Source organism: Bubalus bubalis, chromosome 9 (genome assembly GCF_019923935.1).
Source record: "Bubalus bubalis isolate 160015118507 breed Murrah chromosome 9, NDDB_SH_1, whole genome shotgun sequence".
Classification (NCBI taxonomy): Eukaryota; Metazoa; Chordata; class Mammalia; order Artiodactyla; family Bovidae; genus Bubalus; species Bubalus bubalis.
This window is the reverse complement of record NC_059165.1, coordinates 7,662,975-7,684,749: the sequence shown is the minus strand read 5'-3', so window position 1 is coordinate 7,684,749 and position 21,775 is coordinate 7,662,975. Positions and strand designations below refer to the sequence as shown.

The 21,775-nt window shown below is 38.8% G+C and overlaps 1 long non-coding RNA gene across 3 annotated transcripts in view; it reads left to right on the top strand.

The window, feature by feature from the left end:
* Positions 1-21,775, top strand: part of LOC112586804 — a 234,802-nt gene that overhangs the window by 158,291 nt on the left and 54,736 nt on the right. For all 3 annotated transcript variants that reach the window (XR_006641363.1, XR_006641362.1, XR_006641364.1), the window contains exon 4: positions 15,599-15,733. This is a non-coding gene — a long non-coding RNA (uncharacterized LOC112586804). The remainder of the gene's footprint in view (positions 1-15,598; positions 15,734-21,775) is intronic.

Here is a 21,775-nt window from a genome sequence, read left to right as displayed (position 1 = left end):
CTAACCAAACTGATCACAGGGACCACAGCCTTGTCTAACTCAATGAAACTTTGAGCCATGCCGTATAAGGCCACCCAAGACGGATGCATCATGGTGGAGAGTTCTGACAAAACATGGTTCACTGGAGAAAGGAATGGAAAACCATTTCAGTATTCTTGCTTTATGAACCCTGTGAAGAGCATGAAAAGGCAAAAAGTTAGGACTTAAAGATGAACTCCCCAGGTTAGTAGGTGCCCAATATGCTACTCAGTGGAGAAATAACTCCAGAAAGAATGAAGAGATGGAGCCAAAGCAAAAACAACACCCAGTTGTGGATGTAAGTAGAGATTGAAGTAGATTCTGATGGTGTAAATAGAAATATTGCATAGGAACTTGGAATATTAGGTCCATGAATCAAAGCAAATTGGAAGTGGCCAAAGAAGGAGATGGCAAGAGTGAACATTAACATTTTAGGAATCAGTGAACTAAAATGGAATGTAGTTTAACTCAGATGACCATTATATCTACTATTGTGGGCAAGAATCCCTTAGAAGAAATAGAGTAGTCATCATAGTCAACAAAGGAGTCCAAAATGCAGTACTTGAATGCAGTCTCAAAAATGACAGAATGATCTGTTCGTTCCCAAGGCAAACCATTCAATATCACAGTACTCCAAGTCTATGCCCCAACCAGTAATGCTGTAGAAGCTGAAGTTGAACTGTTCTATGAAGACTTACATGACCTTCTAGAACTAACACCTAAAAAAGATGTCCTTTTCATTATAGGGGACTGGAATGGGAAAGTAGAAAGTCAAGAAATACCTGGAGTAACAGGCAAATTTGGCCTTGGAGTACAGAATGAAGCAGGGCAAAGACTAATAGAGTTTTGCCAAGAGAACACACTGGTCATAGCAAACACCCTCTTCCAACAACACAAGAGAAGACTCTACACATGGACATCACCAGAAGGCCAACACTGAAAGCAGATTGATTGTATTCTTTGCAGCCAAAGATGGAGAAGCTGTATACAGTCAGCAAAAACAAGACTGGGAGCTGACTGTGGCTGAGATCATGAACTCCTTATTGCCAAATTCAGACTTAAACTGAAGAAAGTAGGGAAAACCACTAGGCCATTCAGGTGTGACCTAAATAAAATCCCTTGCAACTATACAGTGGAAGTGACAAATAGATTAAAGGGATTAGATCTGATAGAGTACCTGAAGAACTATGAATGATCAAGACCATCCCCAAGAAAAAGAAATGCATAAAGGCAAAATGGTTGTCTGAGAATGCCTAACAAATAGCTGAGAAAATAAAAGATGGAAAAGACAAAGGAGAAAAGGAAAGATATATCCATTTGAAAGCAGAATTCCAAAGAATAACAAGGATGAATAAGAAAGCCTTCCTCAGTGATCAATGCAAAGAAATAGAGAAAAACAATAGAATGGGAAAGACTAGAGTTCTCTTCAAGAAAATTAGAGATACCAAGGGAATATTTCATGCAAAGATGGGCATGATAAAGGACTGAAATGGTTTGGACCTAACAGAAGCAGAAGATATTAAAAAGAGTTGGCAAGAGTACATAGAAGAAGTATACAAAAAAGATCTTCACAACCCAGATAATCACAATGGTGTGATTACTCACTTAGAACCAAACGTCCTTGTCAATTTAGGTGCTTTGTTGTTCAGTCACTCAGTCATGTATGACTCTTTGTGACCCCATGGACTGCAGCATGCTAGGCTTCCCTGTACTTCATCATCTCCTGGAGCTTGCTCAAACTCATGTCCATTGAGTTGGTGGTGCCATCCAACCATCTCATCCTCTTTTGTCCCCTTCTCCTCCTGCCTTCAGTCTTTCACAACATCAGAATCTTCTCTAATGAATTGGCACTTAACATCAGGTGACCAAAGTTTTGGAGCTTCAACTTCAGCATCAGTCTTTTCAATGAATATTCAGGACTAATTTCCTTTAGGATGAACTGGTTGGATCCCCTTGCAGTTCAAGGGACTCTCAAGAGTCTTCTCCAACACCACAGTTCAAAAGCCTCAATTCTTTGGCGCTCAGCTTTCTTTATAGTCCAACTCTCACATCCATACTTGACTACTGGAAAAACCATAGCTTTGACTATATGGACCATTATCAGCAAAGTAGTGTCTCTGCTTTTTAATAGGTTGTCTATGTTTGTAAGAACTTTCCTTCCAAAGAGTAAGTGTCTTTTAATTTCATGGCTGCAGTAACCATCTGCAGCGATTTTGGAGCCAACTTTTTCACTCTCCTCTTTCACTTTCATCAAGAGGCTCCTTAGTTTGTCTTCACTTTCTGCCATAAGGATGGTGTTATCTGCATATCTGAGGTTATTGATATTTCTCCCAGCAGTCTTGATTCCAGCTTATGCTTCATCAAGCCCAACGTTTCTCATGATGTACTCTGCATATAAGTTAAATAAGCACAGTGACAATATACAGCCTTGACATACTTCTTTCCCAATTTGGAACCAGTCCGTTGGTCCATGAGAGTTCTAAGTGTTGCTTTCTGACCTGCATACACATTTTTCAGGAGGCAGGTCAGGTGGTCTGATATTCCCATCTCTTAAGAATTTTCCACAGTTTGTTGTAATCCACACAGTCAAAGGCTTCCATGTAGTCAATGAAGCAGAAGTAGATATTTTTCTGGAATTCTTTTTCTGTTTCTATGATGCAAGAGATGTTGGCAATTTGATCTTTGGCTCCTCTGCCTTTTCTAAATCCAGATTGAACATCTGGAAATTCTCAGTTCATGTATTGTTGAATCCTAACTTGGAGAATTGTGAGCATTTCTTTGCTAGCAGGTGAAATGAATGCAATTTTGTGGTAGTTTGAACATTCTTTGGCATTGCCTTTCTTTGGGATTGGAATGAAAACTGACTTTTTATGGTCCTGTTGCCACTGCTGAGTTTTCTAAATTTGCTGGCATATTGAGTGCAGCCATTTAACAGCATTATCTTTAAGATCTGAAATAGCTCACCTGGTATTCTATCACCTCCATTAGCATTGTTTGCTAAGGCGCACTAGACTTCCCACTCTAAGATGTTAGGCTCTAGGTGAGTGATCACATCATCATGGTTATCTGGGTAATTAAGGTATTTTTTTTAATATAGTTCTGCTGTGTATTCTTGCCACCCCTTTTAATATCTTCTGTTTTGGTTAGGTCCACGCCATTTCTCTCCTTTATTGTGTCCATCTTTGCATAATATGTTCCCTTGGTATCTCTAATTTCCTGAAGAGCTCTCTAGTCTTACCCATTCTATTGTTTTCTTCTATTTCTTTGCATTTTTCACATAGGGATGCGCTCTTTTCTCCCCTGCTATTCTTTTTAACTCTACATTCAGATGGATATTATTTACTTTCCTCCTTTGCCTTTTGCTTCTCTTCTTTTCTCAGCCATTTGTAAGGCCTCTTCAGCAATGATTTTGCCTTTTTCCATTTCTTTTTCTTGGGGATGGTTTTGATCACCACTTCCTGTACAATGTTACAAACCTCCATCCCTAGTTCTTCAAGTACTCTGTCTACCAGATCTAATACCTTAAATCTGTCACTTCCACTCTATAATCCTGAGGGATTTGATTTAAGTCTGAATTTGGCAATAATCAGTTCATGATCTGAGCCACAGTCCTTTCCTGGTCTTGTTTTTGCTGACTGTATAGAGCTTCCCCATCTTCGGCTGCAGAGAAGAAGCAATCTGAATTCGGTATTGACCATCTGATGATGACCATGTGCAGAGTTGTCTCTTGTGTTGTTGGAAGAGGGTGTTTAGGTGCTACATGGACTAAAGTTTTTACAAATATTATCTACATGTTTCTCTTTAATTAAGTTGAGTATTTGGTAATAATAGTTATTTTTATAGTTAATACTTCCTGAGTATTGATATAAAAAATTATTTGAAGTGCTTAATCAGAACTAATTTACCTAATCCTCACAGAAATCTTGTCAGGTATGTTTGCTATTTCCATGGCACAGGTGGAGAAAGTGAAGCGCTGATTAACGTGATTTGCCCAAGCTTTCGCCACCACAGTGAGACAAAGTCAGGATTAGTTTCCATGTATTCAGTCTCCAGAGTCCATCCTTTTAACCACAATTCTACTGCTGTCAAAATGTAAATATTTATACTATTAAAGAATCCTTCACAACAGCACTTATGGAGTATTCTTGCCAAAAATATTAAACATGTGTTTGATTAATCCTCTCGATCCAGTTTCCAATTTATAGGAAATAAAGAGTCTAGAGAAAATATTGAGGAGACACAGGCATCCTGTCAGCAAAATCCAGGCTGTGAGAAACTGGAAAGTAGAAGAAATCCAGTTTCTTTTAGTATTTATGCTGCCAGAATGAGCACAAGAAATCTAGTTTGTTTGTTTTTTTTTTTAACAAGTGAATTGCAAGGAAGAGAGGGAGAATGTGCATGTGAGAAGAGGGGAAGCCTATAGATTTAGGAACATTAAAATACACACCCTCGTGTTCATTGCAGCGTTGTTCACAAGAGCCAAGAGGTGGAAACTGTCTAAATGTCTATACTTTGATGAACAGATAAAGATAATATAGTATATACATACAATGAAATATTATTTGGCCTTAAAAATATGACAGGAAATTCTGCCATTTGCAAAAAGATAGATGAACCTTCAGAACATTATCCTCAGTGAAATCAACCAGAGGGACGAATGGAATACGACACTACTTACATGAGGAGTATTAAGTAGTCAAACTCATATAAGCAAACTCATACAACGACTCGTATAAGATTGGTTGTTGCCAGGGTCTGGAAGCAGGAGGGGACAAAGAAAGTAAAAGGTACCAAGTTTCAGTTATACAAAATGAATAAATTAATGGGATATCCTGTACAAGATAGAGTCTGTAGTTAGTGGTTCTGTTTTGTATTTAACAGTATTATATTAAAAATCTGCTAAGAGAATATATCTTATGTTAAGTGTTCTTATAACACACAAGTAAATAAATATAAATAAATAGGGTAGGAGGAAACTTTTGATGGTGAGAGATATGTTTGTGACATCAATTGTAGTGATCAGTTCACTGGTATATACTTATATCCAAATTCAAGTTGTATACATTAAATATGTACCATTTTTTATATTCAGTCATACCTCAACAAAGTGATTTTTTTTTAAAGTCGGAGGTTTTGTAAAGTTAAGCCTCCAGTAACAGCATTAATATGCTTTAAAATAAAGAGAGAGAGAGAGACTTAAACAATTAGCAGCCAGTAGTAATGTGTGGATTTTATCTAGATTCTTACACAAGAAAAATAATTTTTAAAATTACATGATGTCTAGGATTTTCTTCAAAATATTATTGGATGGGACACACGAATAAGAGTATAGAATATGTCTGATTGGCCATAAATTTAAAATACTTGAAAATTTGTGATAGAGATATACAGATGTATTATACTTTTGATCTCTTCTTATATATTAAAATTTTAAAGAAATTAAAACTAGAAGAATAATTAATATTAGTTTGATGCAAAGGTAATTGCAGCTTTGCATTGTTGAACTCTGCCATTTGATATTGGAATACATTCTTAATAAATGTGGTTATGTTATGCATCATTTTAATGCACATTTACCGCTTCATTTTTTTTTTTTTGGCTAATGGCTTATTACTTGCATGTATTTTATATTTATTTTAGACTAGGGAAATGGTGTTAGACAAATAGCAAACTTGAAGGATTTTCTCACTTGAGGTCAGAGTGGGTTATAAAACAGCAGAGACAACTCACAACATCAACGAAGCATGTGGCCCAGGAACTGCTGCGGACGTACAGTGCAGCGGCGGTTCAAGGAGCGTTGGGAAGGAGGGAAGCCGTGATGAGCCTTGGTGAGGACCACAGTGGCGAGCCACCGGAAATGCATAACGACCAGCTGAGAGCCATTGTCAAAGCTGACCTTCTTAGAACTACAGGAGAAGCTGCTGAAGAACTCAACGCTGATCATTCTACAGTCACTGGGCATTTTTGAAGCAAATTGGAAAGGTGAAAAAGCTCAATAAGTGCGTGCCTCATGAGCTGATTAAAAATTAAAAAAAACCAACAACATCATTTTGAAGTGTCTCCTTCTCTTATTCTACACAACAGCAACAAACCATTTTTCTATTGGATTGTGACATATGAGGACAAGTGGATTTTAAATAACTGGTGATGACCAGCTCAGCGATTGGACCAAGAAGAAGTTCCAAAGCATTTGCCAAAGCCTAACTTGCACCGAAAAAAGGTCATGGTCACTGTTTGGTGGTCTGCTGTCGGTCTAATTCACTACAGCTTTCTGACTCCTGGCAAAACCATTGCATCTGAGAAGTGTGCTCAGCAAATCAATGAGATGCATGGAAAATCGCAATGCCTGCAGCCAGCATTGGTCAACTGAAAGGGCTCAGTTCTTTTCCATGACAACACCCGACCACACGCTGCACAACCAGTGCTTCAAAAGTTGAGTGAATTGGGCAACAGGGTTTTGTCTCAACCTCAGTATTCACCTGACCTCTCACCAACTGACTACCATGTCATCAAGCATCTTGACAACTTTTTGCAGGAAAAAGGCTTCCACAACCAGCAGGAGGAAGAAAATGCTTTCCAAGAGTTGGTTGAATCCTGAAGCATGGATTTTTACACTACGGAAATAAACAAACTTATTTCTCATGGGCAAAACTTTCTTGACTTTAATGGTTCCTATTTTGGTTAATAAAGATGTGTTTGAGCCTAGTTATACTGATTTAAAATTCACAGTCCAAAACCACAATTATGTTTGAATCAAGCTAATAGCAATTGCAATAACTTGAAAAAATTGTGTGATTTATAACAACATACGAAATTAGTTACTACGTAGAAATAAGCCAAAAAGTTTCAAATGCTTATAGTTCTATGTAATGAGCTGCCAATTTGTATATTTGAATTAGCTTATGTTTTCTTTCACAAAGAACCCTGCAAAGCATCACTGTGTCTTTAAGAGTGAGACTATAGTGGGAAAATTTATTTTCAAAAAGAATTGACAGTAAATAAAAAGATTGCAAAAATCCTTCAGAACAGAGAGAACAGAATATGAAAAGATTTACTGTAAGTGGTACTCATTTACCAAAATTGATTAAATTAGAGTCAGGATGTACCCTGAAGTACCCACTTTGGTAGTCAGGCTGGAAAATGTTTAGGAATATAGAATACTGCACCATCTCTATGCTTCATCTTTCACAAGACACACTTGTGTTTTTATGACTTGGAAAATATTGATACTTATGTATGGATGTGAGAGTTGGACTGTGAAGAAGGCTGAGTGCCAAAGAATTGATGCTTTTGAACTGTGGTGTTGGAGAAGACTCTTGACAGTCCCTTGGACTGCAAGAAGATCCAACCAGTCCATTCTAAAGGAGATCAGCCCTGGGTGTTCTTTGGAAGGAATGATTCTAAAGCTGAAACTCCAGTACTTTGGCCACCTCATGCGAAGAGTTGACTCATTGGAAAAGACTCTGATGCTGGGAGGGATTGGGGGCAGGAGGAGAAGGGGACGCCAGAGGATGAGATGGCTGGATGGCATCACTGACCCAATGGACGTGAGTCTGAGTGAACTCCGGGAGATGGTGATGGACAGGGAGGCCTGGCGTGCTGCGATTCATGGGGTCGCAAAGAGTCGGACACGACTGAGTGACTGAATTGAACTGAACTGAACCTGTATTTTCATTGGTGCTTAGGACATGGCACTTGTTGCAAAGAAACACCATGTATTTCTTTTAAAATTGACTAGATTTAGTTAAACCAAAGGTATTATGTGCACTGTGAGTTTTTCCTATAGATAAAAGAAGATAAACATCACCAAAAAGGGAATCCCTGACTTAAAAAAAGGTGGTATAAACATAAAAGCTAGAAACTGCCACAAATGGGAATAGCACCAGGCATAACAGGAGTGCTAACTTTTGTTGGTGATGCATGACTGATTTCCTTCAAGCAAGTTTAAATATATGCTTTGAGAAAACCATGCCCTAGTGGTTATTGGATGTATTTCCCTTAGAAATAATTGCTCTTAAAATTAACTGTTCAAAGTAAGAACTCTAAAATACATAAATTGTCAAAAGTCATATTACAGCTTTGGATAGCCAGAAGGAAATAACTGAATTTATAGGGTTAGAGTCATAAATATGTAGCATCTGCAGTATATTATGCTTTTGAGAACTACCTCATCTGCTAGATTTACATGATTGCAATCGAGTATAGTGAAGCAGAGTACTTCTAAACCTAGTTTTGCTCTAGTTTCACTTTTCCACCATGAGTCATCACTGTTTGTAACTAGAGGGGACAGTTTGAGAGGTGTGGAATTCCAGATTCTCCTGCTGATTTGAACTGAGCTGAACTTTGTTACTTATTTTGGACACACTGATGCTCTTCTACAAATTCTGATTTTTTCTCATCAAGAAAAGTATTGTTTAAAGTAAAACATAATTATTAATTAATTTACATTATGACACTTATGATTTGCTGAAAATCATCTTCCATTATCTGTACATGTCTATGAATGCACAATTAGCAAATTATGGAATAAAAGTGTTTATGATGATTTCAGGTATCCCTCAGTTCAGTTCAGTTCTGCGACTCAGTTGTGTCTAACTCTTTGCAACCCATGGACTGCAGCACGCCAGGCTTCCCTGTCCATCACCAATTCCTGGAGCTTACTCCAACTCATGTCCATTGAGTTGGGGATGCCATCCCACCATCTCATCTTCTGTTGTTCCCTTCTCCTCCTGCCTTCAATCTTTCCCAGCATCAGGGTCTTTTCCAATGAGTTGGTTCTTTGCATCACATGTCCAAAGTATTGGAGCTTCAGCTTCAGCATCAGTCCTTCCAATGAATAGTCAGGACTGATATCATTTAGGATGGATTTCCTTACAGTCCAAGGGCTTCTCAAGAGTGTTCTCCAACACCACAGTTCAAAAGTATCAATTCTTTGGTGCTCAGCTTTCTTTATAGTCCAACACTCACATCCATACATGACTACTGGAAAAACCATAGCTTTGACTATAGGGACCTTTGTTGGTAAAGTAATGTTTCTGCTTTTTAATAAGCTTTATAGGTTGGTCATAGGTTTTCTTTCAAGGAGCAAGCATCTTTTAATTTCATGGCTGCAGTCACCATCTGCAGTGATTTTGGAGCCCCCAAAAGTAAAGTCTGCCACTGTTTCCACTGTTTCTCTATCTATTTGCCATGAAGTGATGGGACCGGATGCCATGACCTTAGTTTTCTAAATGTTGAGTTTTAGGCCAGCTTTTTCACTCTCCTCTTTCACTTTTATCAATAGACTCTTTAGTTATTTGCTTTCTGCCATAAGGGTGGTGTCATCTGCATATCTGAGGTTATTGATACTTCTCCCAGCAATCTTGATTCCAGTTTGTGCTTCATCCAGCCCAGCGTTTCTCATGATGTACTCTGCGTATAAGTTAAATAAGCAGGGTGACAATATACAGCCTTGACATACTCCTTTCCTGATTTGGAACCAGTCGATTGTTCCATGTCTAGTTCTTACTGTTGCTTCTTGACCTGCATACAGATTTCTCAGGAGGCAGGTCAGGTATTCTGGTATTCCCATCTCTTTCAGAATTTTCCACTGTTTGTTGTGATCACACATTCAAAAGCTGTAGAGTACCCAATGAAGCAAAAGTAGATGCTTTTCTGGAACTTATTACATTTTTGATGATCCAGCAGATGTTGGCAGTTTTATCTCTGGTTCCTCTGCTTTTCTAAATCCAATTTGAACATCTGGAAGTTCACTCTTCACCTACTGTTGAAGCCTTTCTTAGAGAATTTTGAACATTACTTTGCTAGCATGTGAGATGAGAGCAGTTCTGCAGTAGTTGAATATTCTTTGGCATTGCCTTTCTTAGTGATTAGAATGAAAATTGACCTATTCCAGGCCTGTGGCCACTGCTGAGTTATTGAAATTTGCTGGTATATTGAGTGCAGCATTTTTACACCATCATCTTTTAGGATTTCAAATAGCTCCACTGGAATCCCCTCACCTCCACTAGCTTTGTTCATAGTGATGATTCCTAAAGCCCACTTGACTTAGCATTTCAGGATGTCTGGCTCTAGGTGAGTGATCACACCATCGTGGTTATTCCTCAGAGTTACCCATAAAACTGCAAAAATGAAAGGTTGAAACAATTGAAGATTTCTTTCTTACCTTAAAATAGTTTCAAAATGAGAATATATCATTAGCTTATTTACTAAGTTCTGAGAGATAATATCATTTATATAATTTTACACAGTGTCCTAAGTTTGTGTCTCTGCCATGAATCCTAAAAGCTGGAAAAAGCATTACTTTCTCACTTTTCAGTTGTTCTCAGTTCACAAGTTCCCTTGAAAAGCTGATCCCATTTGAAATGTTTCTGTACATACGAATGAGATATTTTGCTTCACAACATTTTGCTTATGCCAGAGTGATGATACTTCCTTCCTGGGTTACAAGTTTGCTAACTGCACTTTCCAGGTGATGCATTGGTAGAGAATCTACCTGCCAGTGTAGAAGCTGCAGGGGACATGAATTTGATTCCTGGGTTGGGAAAATCCCTGGAGAAGGAAATGGCAACCCACTCCAGTATTCTTGCCTGAGAAATCCCATAGACAGAGGAGCCTGGTGGGCTGCAGTCCATGGGGTCACAAAGGTTCAGACACGGCTGAGCAACTGAGCACACATTAGCACCTGTTTTTGCTCTAAAATAACCTGATTAGAAAATAACTTGTATAGTCAGTATATTTCATATGTGTGTGTTTGTGTGTTAGTCACTCAGTTGTGTCTGACTCTTTGGGACTCCATGGACTGTAGCCCACTTGGCTCCCCTTGTCCATGGGATTCTCCAGGCAAGAATACTGGAGTAGGTTGCCTTACCTTCTCCAGGGCATCTTTCCAACTCAGGGATTGAACATGGGTCTCCTGCAATGCAGGCAGATTCTTTACCATCTGAGCCACCAGGGAAGCCCCAGTTTAGCTCATACCTGTATGAATAAGTAATTTGAAAATTATAGTTGATTTTAGAATTCCACCCTGTATGAAATTCTGCCTGCAAAATATATGACACTGAAAGATGAACCACCCCCCAGGTAGGTAGGTGCCCAGTATGTTACTGGAGAAGAGTGGAGAAATAGCTCCAGAAGGAATGAAGAGGCTGAGGAAAGAGGAAACAATGGCCAGCTGTGGATGTGTCTGGTGGTGATTAAAGTCCAATGCTATAAAGAACTATATTGCATAAGAACCTGGAATGTTAGGTCCACGAATCAAGACAAATTGGACGTGGTCAAACAGGACATGGCAAGAGTAAACATTGACATTTTAGGAATCAGTGAACTAAAATAGACTGGAATGGGTGAATTTAGTTCAATTTAACATTATATCTACTGCTGTGAGCAAAAACCCCTTAGAAGAAAAGGATTAGCCCTCATAGACAGCAAAAGAGTATGAAATGCAGTACTTGGGTGCAGTCTCAAAAATGAGAGTATGATCTCTGTTCATCTTCAAGGTAAACCATTCAGTATCACAGTAATCCAAGTCTAGGCCCCAACTACTGTTGCTGAAGAAGCTGACGTCAAATGGGTCTATGAAGACCTGTAAGACCTTCTAGAACTAACGCCAAAAGAGATGTCCTTTTCATCGTAGGGAACTAGAATGCAAAAGTTGGGGGTCAAGACATACCTGGAGTAACAGGCAAGTTTGCCCTAGGAATACAAAATGAAGTAAGGCAAAGACTAACAGAGTTTTGCCAAGAGAACACATTGGTCATAGCAAACACTTTCTTCCAACAACACGAGAGATGACACTACACATGGACACCACCAGATGGTCAGTACTGAAATAAGGTTGATTATATTTTTTTGCAGCTGAAGATGGAGAAACTCCATACAGTCAACAACAAAAAGACCAGGAACTGACTGTGGCTCAGCTCATGAACTCTTTATTGGAAAATTCAGACTTAAAGCAAGTAGGGAAAACCACTAGGTTATGCAGGTGGGACCTAATCAAATCCCTTACGATTATAGTGAAAGTGAGAGATAGATTCAAGGGATTAAATCTGATCGAGTGCCTGAAGAACTATGGATGGATTCATAAGTCTATAGGAGGCAATGATAAAAACCATCCCCAAGAAAGAGAAATTGAAAAGGCAAAATGGTTGTCTGAGAAGGCCTTAAAAATAGCTGAGAAAAGAGAGAACTGAAAGGCAAAGGAGAAAAGAATACCCGTCTAATTGCAGAGTTCCAAAGAATAGTAAGGAGAGATAAGAAAGCCTTAAGTGAGCAAAACTAATACAATATTGTAAAGTTTAAAAATAAAATAAAATTAATTAAAAAAAAAGAAAGCCTTAAGTGAACAATGCAAAAACATAGAGGAAAACAATGGAATGGGAAAGACTAGAGATTTCTTCAAGAAAATTAGAGATACCAAGGGAACATTTCATGCAAAGATGGGCTCAATAAAGGACAGAAATGGTATGGACCTAACAGAAGCAGAAGATATTAAGCAGAGGTAGCGAGAATACACAGAGAAGAACTATACAAAAAAGCTCCTAATGACTCAAATAACCACGATGTGTGGTCACTCATCTAGAGCCAGATATCATGGAGTCTTAGGATGCATCGCTATGAACAAAGCCAGTGGAAGTGATGGAATTACAGCTGAATTATTTCAAATCCTAAAAGATAATGCTGTTAAAGTGCTTCACTGAATATGTCAGCAAATTTGGAAAACTCAGCAGTGGCCACAGGACTGTAAAAGATCAGTTTCCATTCCACTCCCAAAGAAGGGCAATGCCAGAGCATGTTCAAAGTACCACACAATTGCACTCATTTCACATGCTAGCAAATTGATGCTCAAAATTCTCCAAGCTAGGCTTCAATAGAACATGAACCAAGAACTCCCAGATGTTCAAGATGGATTTATAAAAGGCAGAAGAACAAGAGATCAAATCGTCAACGTCTATTGGATCATAGGAAAAACAAGAGAATTCCAGAAGAATATCGACTTCTGCTTCATTGGCTACTCTAAAACTGTTGCGTGTGTGGATCACAACACACTGTGAAAAATTCTTAAAGAGATGGGAATACCAGACCATCTTACCTGCCTCCTGTGAAACCTGTTTGCAAGTCAAGAAGCAACCGTTAGAACTGTCATGAAAAAATGGACTGGCGCAAAATTCGGAAAGGAGTACCTCAAGGCTGTATATTGTCACCCTGCTTAACTTATATGCAGAATGCATAATGCAAAATGTGGGGCTGGATAAAGCATAAGCTGGAATCAAGATTGTGGGGAAGAATATCAATAACCTCAGATACGCAGATGACACCATCCTTAAGGCAGTAAGTGAAGAGAAATAAAGATACTCCTGATGAAAGTGAAAAAGGAGAGTGATAAAGCTGGCTTAAAACTCAAGATCAAAAACTAAGATCATTGCATCCAGTCCCATCACTTCATGCCAAACAGATGGGGAAAAAAATGGAAACAGTGTCAGACTTTATTTTCTTGGGCTCCAAAATCACTGCAGATGGTTACTCTAGCCATGAAATTTAAAGACATTTGCTCCTTGGACGAAAAGTTATGACAAACTTAGTATATTAAAAAGCAGAGACATTACTTTGCCAACAAAGGTCCATCTAGTCAAAGCTATGGTTTTTCTAGTAGTCATGTATGGATGTGAGGGTTGGATCATAAAGAAGACTGAGCACTGAAGATTTGATGCTTTTGAGCTGTGGTGTTGGAGAAGACTCTTGACAGTCCCTTGTACTGCAGTGAGATCCAACCAGTCACTTCTAAAGGAAATCAATTGTGAATATTCATTGGAAGGACTGGTGTTAAAGATAATACTTCAGTACTTTTGTCACCTGATGGGAAGAGCCAAATCATTAGAAATGACCCTGATGCTGGGAAAGATTGAGGGCAGGAGGAGAAGGGGACGACAGAGGATGAGATGGTTGGATGGTATCACCGACTCAATGGACATGAGTTTGAGAAAATTTTGGAAGTTGGTGATGGACAGGGAGGCCTGGCGTGCTGCAGTCCATGGGGTCTCCAAGAGTCAGACTCAGCTGAGCCACTGAACAACAACCTTGAAATGAATCTTATGCAATTATAATCTGAGTTGTGATCTGTAATGGAGTTCAGGACACATACCCCCCAGATATGAGGCTTCCTTCATAACTCAGTTGGTAAAGAATCTGCCTGCAATGCAGGAGACCCCAGGGTCAATTCTTGGGTTGGGAAGGTCTCTTGGAGAGGAAATGGCAACCCAGTCTAGTATTCTTGCCTGGAGAATCCTATGGACAGAGGAGCTTTGCAGCCTACAGTCCATGTAGTCACAACTTAGCTACTAAACCACCACTGACCCTCAAAATGTGGTACCTTGGCATATTGAATATTTTAAGCTGAAGGAGTTTATGAAAATATTAATAGCAAAAGCAGGAAGGTCGTTTGGACTTTTCTCCCACCCTTCTCCTCTGAAACATCTTAGTAAGCCTTCATGGGAGACGTTTCTTCCTTATTCCTGGAGGCATGGAGCACCCTTGGTCAAAGAAGAAGAGATACTGAGAAAAATCCTAACAAACAGCTTTCCTCAAGTTGAGTACACTTGCCTTATACTCCATCATGTATCATATTTCTCCATGAGTGTCTGTTCTTCTTCAAACCTAGCATAAAAAATACTCAAATATGTTCTTAAGTCTTCCTATTTTTTTGCAGGCTCCCATGTCACATAGAACTTACATTAAATACATTTGTACAGCTTTTCTTCTGTCAGCCTGCTTTTGCTAGTTTAATTTTTGCACACAGCCAGGGACTTGAGAAGGAGAAGAACTTTTACCCATTTTATATTTGTGCTGCTTTTTCTATCAGTGTAAAGAATAACATAAGAAATAATGAAAATTTAAAGGACTTTAAATTATGATTTTTTTATCAGACTAGAAAATATGAATTAGAAATTACTATGTTAAACATTCATATTTTATTAATTTTGGTGAAAAAGTAGAGCATAATAAGTTGTAAAAAAATACAGTTGTGCAATAATGCATTAATACCTAAGCATATGGACAGAAATCTCTCAACTAATGTGCATTAGTCTGACAAATACTTCAACCAGTATTTGCTCTGAAGCAGATTGTTCAACAATGTCATTGATACAGAATATTAAAAGGAGAGAGAAATTAAAATATAACTATGTATTATGTAAATTCTGTTGGAAAGTTAACTTTGTGCATATATATTTTTCAGTGGGTCAAGAACAACACCTTAATTGATCAATGGGGAAAGCAGCTTATGGCATTTAGATTCACCCATGACCTCATGTAAAAATAAAGGGATTGTTTCTTATGCATTTTTTTAAGGACATTGGATTGGCATCAGTTATCTCCAGGGGGATGGAAAACCCTGAACTGACACTTTAAAGGATAAAGAGCCTTGTGGGCAACCTCTAAAGCATGTTTGAGTAAACCATGCAGATTGGTGCAGTAGAATCCTGAATGTAACTTTCAGAATGAAATCTGGATAATAATTAAGTAAAATGTTATTCTGAGATTTTTATTCCCAGATGGTTCATCACTTTCATATTCTAAATTCTAGTGCCCTTGTAGGTCCAATTAAGGTGCTTAATTGAAAAATTCCAAGTAAGCAGACTGTCCTGGCCCCCAGAGTGGATGATACCAGTGATGATACTTCTGAACTACAAAGAAAGAATGCTCACAGATGTTAACAGAGGTACGGATGTTTAATAATGGAGCATTTATTCTTCAAGTGTAAAGAAAAATCAAGCCTAGGAATCAGGCCTGCTATGGTAACTTAGAATGACCTTGTTTTCTTTTTTTCATGTCTAATTTCAGACTATCCATCCCTCATTCTTTCCCTCACAATCCTTTGATTCTTAAATAGAGGGTAAAAATACAATGTGTAGTGGCAAATTTTGATATTTTAGTATCATTTCCCAGTTACTATCTGTAACGTTTTTTGAAATGCAAGACGAGGCAAGCCATTCTATGACTGCCAGTTACTCCTTCAAGTAGAACTAGTAAAATAGTTCCACTTTGGTTTTAAAATGCACATTAGCACCCAGTTATGCCTTATGGTGACTGCAGCCATGAAATTAAAAGACGCTTACTCCTTGAAAGAAAAGTTATGACCAACCTAGATAGCATATTGAAAAGCAGAGACATTACTTTGCCAACACAGGTCCGTCTAGTCAAGACTATGGTTTTTCCTGTGGTCATGTATGGATGTGAGAGTTGGACTGTGAAGAAGGCTGAGCACTGAAGAATTGATGCTTTTGAACTGTGGTGTTGGAGAAGACTCTTGAGAGTCCCTTGGACTGCAAGGAGATCCAACTAGTCCATTCTGAAGTGCCGGGGTCCAGCCCCAGCTGATCCAGGGTATTCGAAGGAGAGACGGCATAGGCGAGGGTCAGGAAACAACTGCTTAATTAAACGTTAATTAAGGATATAAAGAGTAATAGAATGAGGATAGCTCAGTAGGAAAATTCAGTGGAGAAAAGAGGCTGAGTAGCTTGGTTTACGCGGGGGACCAATAAAACTTCAAGACAAGAAGCTTGCACCACTTACGTAGGCCGCAGGCGTCCTTCCGTTCTCCCGAAGGAGAGGAGACACTGAGGCCTCCCCGGTCGGATCTTAGAAGCCCAGGCAAAATTAGTAAGCTTGGTGGGTTCCGCACTCCAGATGGAGACTCAACCAGAGTGAGAGAGAGAGAGAGACATGGGGAGACCAGTATTTCGAGAAACTGATCCCAATTCTTTATTTTCCATGGTCTACTTTTATACACTGAGATGTTATGCAAAAGTCACGTGGGGTCAGCAGTCCTGACTTTTATCAAAGTCAGGTGCTTCATACAAAAGTATACAGAGGTCTTAGGGGTGTTACATCATCTTCTGGCCGGGGGGCCTGCTGACAATTTACGACCCTCTCCTTGTGACAGCGGTCAGTCAACCAGGACACTTATTTCTCCAGGGGTGATTATTCTTAAAACAGACGCCACCCAAATAAAGTTACATTCCTATAGGGTGAGGGTGTAGTGGGTTTTAGTTAAGGAAAGAATTTACTTAGCCTAAGGTCTAACGTGATTTATATCAAAGGTTAATACTTATTTCTTCTATATATTCATTAATGTGTATAAGGGCAGGGGATGTGGAGACTTAGCAGTAAACATCAGCTCAACAAATGAAAAACCCTTCACCAATATGATTTCTAATCAGCCCATTATACTTATACTAATAATTTTCTAACTTTTCTAAGGAACCTGTTTTTAGAAGGTTTAAAGCATCTCGTGCCTCTCATGGTTGGGAGGCTGTGAGCAATCACATGTGGCCGGACAAGCCTGTCAGGCAGGCTAGAGAACCTTCAGAGGAGTTTGTAGGTTAAAACACTCTTGTCACACCCAGGGGTTTTTATTAACTGGAGCTCTAGGTTAACTCCTTCTCCGAAAGAGGTGGTGGGGGACAGCCCCCCGTAAAGTCAGAGGTGTAGGTGAGAGCACAAAGTAGTAAGGTAGGCAGGCTCTGGTCATGGGGGTAGATGCTCGAGGATTTCCAGGGGGACTCCTGAGGCTCGATCCCGCCTTTGCGTATGTCGAGCCTCCTTCCTCATGACCTTTGCCATGGGCGGAGTGCCTCACACCGGCCCCCAACACTGAAGGAGATCATCCCTGGGATTTCTTTGGAGGGAATGATGCTAAAGCTGCAACTCCAGTACTTTGGCCACCTCATGCCAATAGTTGACTCATTGGAAAAGACTCTGATGCTGGGAGGGATTGGGGGCAGGAGGAGAAGGGGACGCCAGAGGATGAGATGGCTGGATGGCATCACTGACTCTATGGACATGAGTTTGAGTGAACTCCGGGAGATGGTGATGGACAGGGAGGCCTGGCGTGCTGTGATCGCAAAGAGTCAGACACAACTGAGCAACTGAACTGAACTGATGCCTTATACTGAGATACCACATTTTTATGATGCATTTTAATTCTCTATAAGGACTTTTGTTTACTGTTTTATTTGTCTATGTCACATGGCATGTTTTCTGCACTGTGAATGAATAGCACGTAAAACATGACAGAAAGTGAATTACTTGTGTGGTATTTACATTTCTCTGACATATCATATGGAAATAGTTGTGTTGTGTCTTTAACATTCTCTTTTATGGTTTAATTTACATCTTATTTGTGAGTCATTCCTAAAACAGGAAGAAAAAGTAATCAACAATAGAGTATCATTAATCTTAATTTAGAAAGTTTAGAACTCTATCAATGATATATTATAAGAAAAAGATGAATAAAATATAGGGTGCAAAGGTATTTCAGTAATATTTTTGCAAATATAATTGACTCTGATCATTAACAAATGATATGATGAGAACCAGTATTTGTGTTTCCTTATAACGAGAGGAAAGCTAAACCTGGATTATAGACGTTTTCTTTGTATTTCTATCTAAAAATGATTTCCTTTTAATATTTGCTTTTTGTGAATTGCAAATAACTGTGAATAATTTCCTTGCTCCCACTGCCTTGCTCTCCTTGGCAAACCCTCCCCTTCTATCTGAAGGTCATTCTTTTTTTTCATCCATTGGCATGCTAACCCAGTACTCAGACAAACCAACTTCTCTAATTTCCATACATTAATTTTCTGTGAGTGTGGCAACAATAGTGCTGATGCTCTTCTCACTGACCAGCAAATATTGGGAGTCCTTAGTCCCCACCCAGAAAGAGGTCCTGCAACGTAACTCGCATAGAGAATTAGTGCCCTAGCTCATGGGGCAAAGGACGACACTGAAAGGCTATTTATATCGTTACAGGGCTGTCTGGCGGTCAGATCCTCTTTTTTATTGCGGGTTTCCAGATTTGTCTTCTGATGTAACACATTTCAGCATCATCTCTCTGGGTTAGACAAATACTGCTCACGTTCAAGTATTCTATATTTGTCAAGAAGTTAAAAAATGTTGGAATTAAATTGCTCCTTAGTCTACATACCTCTAGAGGAACAAGAGCTAGAGAAACAATTATCATGGTTTTGAAGCCAGTTTATACACATCTTTTTTGCTTAATTGTATGAGGACTTGAAACAGGTCTTTTCTTTCTAGAGGTGATATGTTGTGCATCTTTAAAATATACAACCAAGAGAAAATTGCTAAGAATATAGTTCAGTCACAGTTCAAACACTTCCTGCTGGAAAAGCCGCTTCATCTGACATAGGTGTTTATCTTCTGTGTACTCTGGGAGAAGGAAACTGGATGTAGTTTTGCTTCCAACAGGAGTCATGACAGAAATTTTCAAAACTGTGTGTCCTTTGTTGTATATACAGCTTTCACAATTTGTTTCAGTCTTTCTGCCTATTCCTCTTCTTGATAATTGTATCCTTAAAAGAAAAAGCTTCCTTAAGCCTCCTGACTTTTAAATGATTGGTTAGTTAATGACTGCTGTCAGGTATTACTAAGACTCCTGGAAACAAACTTGGTTAAACAGAATATGAAAATTATGGAAAAAGTAGAATGCTAAGAGTACGGTGCATACCAAGTGAGAATGTTTCATCTCAAAGACGTTGCTTTAGTTTGCGGTTGGGTGATTTTCCCTGGAGAAAGCAATGGCAACCCACTCCATTATTCTTGCCTCGAGAACTCCATGGACAGAGGTACAGTGCATGGGGTTGCAAAGAGTCGGACATGACTAAGCGACTAACACACTTTAGTTGATTTTGGTCCTGGAATACATGATAAGGTGTAAATAGGATGTCTCAATTTTCATTGAGAGTAAACAATGCTTATTAAACATGATTTTTATTTTGTATGAACTTGTGTTTAACTTCCTTATTTCAGAGACAACAAAGTTTAGCACATCTTTCCAACCTGCCAGAATTTTAGTCCATTGACATATTTATTTGCTATCCAATAGGAGTGAGAAAGTCTTCCAGGTGCTGCCTTATCAAGAGGGCATCATTACAGACAATTTTTGCCTCTTATCACTATTATTCTCAAAGTTAAGACAAAATATAAGCAGTTGAGAAATTCAATATCTGCCTGGAAGTTAAATTTGAATTGAATTGTTTCTTATGCAATACCATTGTACCGTGGTTTATTTTTTTAATGATCACACCCATGCAAAGTGTATGTGTGAATGTGTGTGTGTGTGTTGTGCTTGATGAGGAAATGTAGTGTATCAGTTCAGTTCATTTGCTCAGTCGTGTCTGACTCTGCAACCCCATGAACCGCAGCACGCCAGGCCTCCCTGTCCATCACCAACTCCCGGAGTTCACCCAAACCCATGTCCATTGAGTTGGTGATGCCATCCAACCATCTCATCCTCTGTCGTCCCCTCTCCTTTGGCCCTCAATCTTTCCCAGCATCAGGGTCTGTTCAAATGAGTCAGCTCTTTGCATCAGGTGGCCAAAGTATGGAGTTTCAGCTTCAACATCAGTCCTTCCAATGAACACCCAGGACTGATCTCCTTTAGGAGGGACTGGTTGGATCTCCTTGCAGTCCAAGGGGCTCTCAAGAATCTTGTCCAACACCACAGTTCAAAAACATCAATTCTTTGGTGCTCAGCTTTCTTTATAGTCCAACTCTCACATCCATCCATGACCACTAGATAAACCATAGCTTTGCTAGACAGACCTTTGTTGACAAAGGAATATCTCTGCTTTTTAATAAGCTGTCTAGGTTGGTAATAACTTTTGTTCCAAGGAGTAAGCATCTTTTAATTTCATGGCTGCAGTCACCATTTGCAGTGATTTTGGAGCCCCCAAAAATAAAGTCCACCACTGTTTCCACTGTTTCCCCATCTATTTGCCATGAAGTGATGGGACTGGATTCCATGATCTTCATTCTCTGAATGTTGAGCTTTAAGCCAACTTTTTCACTCTCCTCTTTCTCTTTCATCAAGAGGCTCTTTAGTTCTTCTTCACTTTCTGCCATAAGGGTGATGTCATCTGCATATCTGAGGTTATTGATATTTCTCCCAGGAATCTTGACTCCAGCTTGTGCTTCCTCCAGCCCAGTGTTTCTCATGATGTACTCTGCATATAAATTAAATAAGCAGGGTGACAATATACAGCCTTGATGTACTCCTTTTCCTATTTGGAACCAGTCTGTTGTTCCATGCCCAGTTCTAACTGTTGCTTCCTGACCTGCATGCTTCAATTGATGCAATACTAGAAATGTTTTAGGGTTTAATTTTTCAGTATTTAAAGGCTATTTATACCTAAGTTTTACACTGCAAAATAAATTTATGTTTAGTATAATTAGATCAATAACAAATAAATATCTATTTAGAGCAAATTGTTTATAACTCTTATAGACAAAGCTTTGTTTTCATTTACTTTTAACATCTTTAAAAACACTGTGAGTTAATAGTAGCAAATAATAATAATTCCTGGAATTTAAATTGAATTACTATACTGAATTCAACACTTTTGCATCTGGAAAAAAAGCAAAATACTAAATGATTCCTTACATAATGTACAAATCAGTTGCATAGATATTTACATTTTTATCTTTAGAAAGTGCTAAGTCTCTTATTCTTTGCAAATTCTTATAATAAAAAAGAAATGTGTAGTATCTTTTATTCAAATGTGTGTTAGTCACTCAGTCATATCCAACTATTTGTGACCCCATGGACTGTAGCCCCCCAGGCTCCTCTGTTCATGGAATTCTCCAGGCAAGAATACTGGAGTGGGTTGCCATTTCCTTCTTCATTTATTCAAATGGCTGTAAGTAAAATAAACAGTTAGCCTGACCTTAACTACTTTAACTC